Raw genomic sequence first — 6,837 nt, 5'->3', positions numbered from 1 at the left:
GGCTACCACTCTGATACTTGAGCTATTTGGTGAAATTCTATATCATGTGTTATTCCAGAGGTAAGACTAGAAGATCATCATCATCCCTTTTGGCCTTAAAAATATATGAATATATTAATCTATAAAGAAAATGCAATACTCAGTGCATAATTCTTGTGTCCGTTCAATGAAAGATTTTCACAGAACAGTTTATTAGGGTTTTTCCAAAGCTCATTGAAGTCAGTGAGAATATTTACATTCACATCAATGGGAATTGTATTGAGACCTTATTTTCTGTAACAATCACCATTGCTTGAGCTCTGTTTTCATATTGCCTTTTAATGCAAAGATTCTCCTTGGCATTCCCATAATGTTCTCATTTCCTTCAGGTGCGCAGATTGATGACAGAGCCATGCTGAAATAAGAGCTAAATGAGGTGAAAATATATCCCATAAAAACTCCCATTAAAGAGTTTAAAGAGAGCCTTCCTACTGGTCTGACTCTGATAGCCCCATTTTATTCCTTCCAAGAAACAGCAAACCCTTAATCCAGTAAGAATGCAGCTAGAATCAAAGAGCAAGAGGTGGCATTAGGTTGCACGAAGAGGGAAAAAAAGAAAAAGAATTTTACAGCACACTTGGAATGAATGGGATATCATTATAGCCACGGCATAGCTCCAGAGCCCTGAGACAGAGAGGCGAGCGGATGTGGGAGAACAATACGATAAACTGGCAATCTATGAAAAAATCCATGATCAAATAGCACTGGGTTACTGTAATGTAACAGACCATTGAGTGCCTAATGACCCAGCCTCCATTAGGAAATATATGCATAAAATAAAGAAGTACATGAACTGCTTGTATTCAGCTATAATTAATTAAGAAAATTGAGAGAAAGAATCAGTTTGAAAACAGCTCATTCTCAAACAAAGACCCCGTCTCATCTGTAAATCAGATATAATCTAACTCCCAACTCCATCTCATGTTATTTATTTTACTTTTTTTAAAAACCAGATCCTGTTCAGTATAGCATCCCAGATTCTGGGGAAGTGATGGTTTGTGCCAGGTACAGTGTGTGAATTCCGCATGCATATCTTAGACTACATGGGTGGTTGTATGGTTCTCTGTTCATGCTTGTTTATCTTCAGTTTCAGTGCAGTGTATCTGGTTGATTTTTTTTTATTGCTACGTTAATGTAAATGTAGTAGGTAGCATTCTGCTCTCATTTACCCTGTGCAATGCTACTAAAGTCAATGCAGGGCAGAGAAGGGTAAATGAGGGCACAATTCTGCCCTGTGTCTATGTTTTATGGCATCTGCACAACAAGGTGTAATAGACGCATGTTGAATTTACTGTATTTTCATATATACATGCATATCACAGTATAACCATTCTGGGACAAATCCTGAAAGGTACTGAGCCTCTGACAAGTCCCTTTCAAGTCAATAGAATGGGGAATGCACAACATGAGCTCAGCACATCTCAGCATTTGGGCCTGTGTCATTTTTCACATAGTGTTGTCCAATGAGAGTTTTTCTTTGCACTTAATCTATTTTGTGATTTTCTTATATTCACTGATGTTGCTAACACAAAGAGACAAATACACAGAGTTCATTTAGCATATAGAGACACTCACATTCAAGTAGCTATTGACTGGCTTGGAAGCCAATAGCAATAGAGGACCCAGGAGGAATATAGTTTCCCATCTATTGACCTGAAGTTGGAGGTTAAGGGGAACATTACATAATGAAAAGAATGTGAGCTGACATGATGGGAGGAGCCTATAAAAAGACATTTTCCTTCCACACCCTGTGATCACACCACTATGCCTGGAATCAGCCTTTGGATCTGGGGGAGAGCCTTCAAAATGATTCTTTGCTTCCTCCTAAATTTTCAGACAGCCATCAGCCATGTCTGCTATAAGCATACAGCCAAGACACTCATGCTGGCATCCATGCATAGTTGTTAACACTTACTTTTAAATGTCAAGAGACAAGTCTCCAGGTCCCTGATAATAAGCCCACTGAAGTCAATGGGAGTTTTCTATTGGCTTTGGATCAGGCCCTATATGAGCTGTTATGGGTGAGGTGGGAAGGGAAGGGTGGCTGCTGGGTCCCCTTTCACCAAATGTTAGATTTTCTCTGTCTTCTCCTGCAGTTATTTAACTACAGAATCCAGCAACACAAACACCATAGTAAGGGATCAAGAATCCAGCCCTTTGCCTCAGATGTACAGAAATACAGGAAACTACAACCAAATAAAGGAGCCTCTGTTAAATAGAAATCAACAATTCCCTTAAAAGTTCTGCATGTGATTTCTTGTTTCTTCACTTCCTCCCATTCTTTATCCTTTTTCCTCTCCTTCCCTTCTCTGACACAGGCACCACTGAGGTTCCCCATAAACCTTATTTTGATCCCTTGGCCTGGTTCTTGTTTTGGGTGTCTTGTGTCTGCATAAACCTACTCACAGGAGTAAAGCAAGCAGCTTTTGGGCCACAAGGCTGCAGCAGGTGATATTCGGAAATTAAGCCCAGTCGCCTTTCATAGAAAATGTTGCCCCACCATGAGTCCAGACTGCAGTCCACAGGCAGGTGTGCCTGGAGTAGAGAGAGGTGTTAAGATGCCTTTTCTCCACTTTAAGCCCCACCATCACTGTCATGCCAGGGCTACAAGTGCAGTCCCTTCTGCATGCAGGCATTGCTCAGTGCTTGCTCTCAGGGTCCTGCCTGCCTGCCATTCTTAATGGCCAGAGTTGCTGCCTGGCCATGGAGGGGAGCATGTACTTCCTCCTTGCAGGAGTGTAACATTAAGTGTGCTCCCTCTGCATGCCATGCACCCTGGGAGGCATCGTTTCTCCCTAAGGTCCTAATGCTTCCTGGTGACCTTGCGCCTGCCCCTGACATAGGACTGTGGCCTAAAACCACAATAGAGCCCATAGGAACTTTGTGTATAAAAGGCTTCCATTTCTTAGAATTCATTCTCTGCTTTAAATATGTGTTTGCAGGGCACCTCCATTGTGAATTTTTGCCCCCTCTTAATTTCAGGGTTGATAAAAGGAACTGCAGCCCCACCCATCACCCCCTTCCCACTCAAATCAACTGCCCTGGTTTGGACCACGCTGCGCTTTGGCAGCAGAAAGGCCCTCATCTCCAAACCAATGAAAACAGCCAGTTCAGTAAATCTGGCATATTGCACAATGTTGTCCTGTGGGAACAAAGGGATTGACAGAGGGTTACTCTGTGCCGAGGATTCTCTGGTGTGAATGTTCTCCAGCTAACTTTAGAGTGACAATATCGTCTAATTATAGCGAGAGTGATCTGTTCTGTGGGTGTGTTTTTACTTACCAGTGTGCGTGCATGGGTCTTTGGGATTCTAGGTGTGTCCATTGGGGGCACTGTAGATTGAGCTTCAAACATATTAATTACTCATTTGGGTGCTAGCATCTACTGTTGGTGGATTTAGATATTTTACCTGTGATTTGCAGGGCAGGGAAATACGTACTGATCTTTTCTCCAACATCCTGAACCTATGCATGGACTCTTCCCTGTGCTCATTGCACACCCTCCCTGGATCCAAGAGATGAGGTGCAACTCCCAGACTGCTGCACTGGGCAGCACAGCATGGGGAGGAGGTGACCAGCGCTCTGTGGAGAAAGAAGTGGTTCGGGACTATTTAGAAAAGCTGGACGTGCACAAGTCCATGGGGCCGGATGCGCTGCATCCAAGAGTGCTAAAGGAGTTGGAGGATGTGATTGCAGAGCCATTGGCCATTATCTTTGAAAACTCCTGGAGATCGGGGGAGGACCCGGACGACTGGAAAAAGGCTAATGTAGTGCCCATCTTTAAAAAAGGGAAGAAGGAGGGTCCGGGGAACTACAGGCCAGTCAGCCTCACCTCAGTCCCTGGAAAAATCATGGAGCAGGTCCTCAAGGAATCAATTCTGAAGCACTTAGAGGAGAGGAAAGTGACCAGGAACAGTCAGCATGGATTCACCAAGGGCAAGTCATGCCTGACTAATCTAATTGCCTTCTATGACAAGATGACTGGCTCTGTGGATGAGGGGAAAGCGGTGGACGTGTTGTTCCTTGAATTTAGCAAAGCTTTTGACACGGTCTCCCACAGTATTCTTGCCAGTAAGTTAAAGAAGTATGGGCTGGATGAATGGACGATAAGGTGGATAGAAAGCTGGCTAAATTTTCGGGCTCAACGGGTAGTGATCAATGGCTCCATGTCTAGTTGGCAGCCGTTATCAAGTGGAGTGCCCCAAGGGTTGGTCCTCGGGCCGCTTTTGTTCAATGTCTTCATTAATGATCTGGAGGATGGCGTGGATTGCACCCTCAGCAAGTTTGCAGATGACACTAAACTGGGAGGAGAGGTAGATACGATGGAGGGTAGGGATAGGATACAGAAGGACCTCGACAAATTAGAGGATTGGGCCAAAAGAAATCTGATGAGGTTCAACAAGGACAAGTGCAGAGTCTTGCACTTAGGACGGAAGAATCCCATGCACCGCTACAGACTAGGGACCGAATGGCTTGGCAGCAGTTCTGCAGAAAAGGACCTAGGGGTTACAGTGGACAAGAAGTTGGATATGAGTCAACAGTGTGCCCTTGTTGCCAAAAAGGCCAATGACATTTTGGGATGTATAAGTAGGGGCATTGCCAGCAGATCGAGAGACGTGATCGTTCCCCTCTATTCGACATTGGTGAGGCCTCATCTGGAGTACTGTGTCCAGTTTTGGGCCCCACACTACAAGAAGGATGTGGAAAAATTGGAAAGCGTCCAGCAGAGGGCTACAAAAATGATTAGGGGACTGGAACACATGACTTATGAGGAGAGGCTGAGGGAACTGGGATTGTTTAGTCTGCAGAAGAGAAAAATGAGGGGGGATTTGATAGCTGCTTTCAACTACCTGAAAGGGGGTTCCAAAGAGGATGGATCTAGACTGTTCTCAGTGGTAGCAGATGACAGAACGAGGAGTAATGGTCTCAAGTTGCAGTGCGGGAGGTTTAGGTTGGATATTAGGAAAAACATTTTCACTAGGAGGGTGGTGAAGCACTGGAATGCGTTACCTAGGGAGATGGTGGAATCTCCTTCCTTTTGAGGTTTTTAAGGTCAGGCTTGACAAAGCCCTGGCTGGGATGATTTAGTTGGGGATTGGTCCTGCTTTGAGCAGGGGGTTGGACTAGATGACCTCCTGAGGTCACTTCCAACGCTGATATTCTATGATTCTATGAACACTTTGAAGATATTATGCTGAGGTACAAGAGCCAAATCCCCTTCTCTTGCCACTGATTCCACCCTGGTACTCAGCAGCTCCTTCCCATCCTGTGTCTCAGAAAGATGCTATGGTTTCTCCATCATTCTTGGCTGCCGCATCATCCCACCACACAAACTTGTGACATTGCCAGGGATAGCTGCAGCCAAATGATGGGAACGCAGCTTCCTGCCACAAAAAACTGCTGCAGCAGATGCTTAATGAGTACCCTTTCCCTAAGATTTGTGCTGACTAGGGATGTGTAATCAGTTTGCATCCAAAAAAAAAACAAAAACCTGACCTGAACTTTTACTCAAAAGTCAAACTAACTGACCTAGAGATTGGTCTGAGAAACTGTGAAGTTTGCACTGAGATCAGAGGTTTTGGACACTGAAAGATTAAAACACAGCTGCAGCACTATTCCGGTAAGAGCATGACAGCACAATGAACAAGCCCTTTCATGGAGTGCCTTAAAAATAATGCTAAGTTATCACAGCGCAACAGAAGTACAGGGAATATAATACTAACATATAACAAACAGGACTCAATTCATGGTGAAGGTTGCTGGCAGCGGTAATCCCACCTGTAGTAGGGGAACAGTGATGCAAACTATCACAAACCCTGCTTTGCCAAGTTAAGGCATAAAAACATTTGCATAAATTCTCCAGATTTCTGAACCTCCTGTTTGAAAAAATTATTACACAGATATTTCTCAAACTGTTTGTAGCAAGAATTCCATCAATTCATCTGGAATTGACTCATCAAATTGTGTGACTGGTCCCTTGAGTCATGTGATATTTTTTCTGTTATTTGATTTGATAACTTACATTTTTTAAAGTATAACCTCTAACCAAATTTGTTTGCACCCAGGATAAAATTTCATTCTGTGCCAAAAGCTCATCCAATTCCTTGATTACACCTCAGTTTTGGGCCCAAATGTTGCAGTTCAGGAAACATTCATACAAACAAAAACATTCATTCAGGAAAAGCAAACAACAAAGGGAATATAAACAGGCCACATCTGTTGCTAATTCAGCAAGCTGTTTGCGGACAGGTTTTTACATTATTCCACCAGCTCTCATATGTACAATAACATGACATCACCCGAATCCTACTACTATCATAGGGACTGACCGATAGCCCATTGAAGACAATGGGATTCTTTCTATTAACTTAGCGCACTTTAAATCAAGCTCTTAGTTCAAACTGTTGAATTTTTTGGTTTGTTTTATAACCCTTCTTTGTAGAGCACAAAGGATTCCTACCCTACATTTTACTGAGTGGTGATATAGGGTGGGAATCAACCCTGTTAGGCACCTATCAGCTATTCTTCATGTTGTATCACCCTTCAGAGATTGATTCTTCACTATGATGCACCTTTTGCAGCCATCCACACCTGTGCAAAGTAGGTGTCAAATGTTACCAAATCATAATGCCAGCATTTCCCCATGCACACTTTGCAAATAATTAAGACACTCCCTCACTTTAGATTGATTGATAAAATGGAACCAGACAAGATTAATTTTGATCCCCTCCGATCTTTGAATGCTTTGTGTTATGACAGGGTGTTAGATAACATGTCAGGTAATGCATCATGTCACATT

The sequence above is a fragment of the Lepidochelys kempii genome, chromosome 2 (genome assembly GCF_965140265.1).
Source record: "Lepidochelys kempii isolate rLepKem1 chromosome 2, rLepKem1.hap2, whole genome shotgun sequence".
Classification (NCBI taxonomy): Eukaryota; Metazoa; Chordata; order Testudines; family Cheloniidae; genus Lepidochelys; species Lepidochelys kempii.
This window is presented reverse-complemented; position numbering follows the sequence as displayed.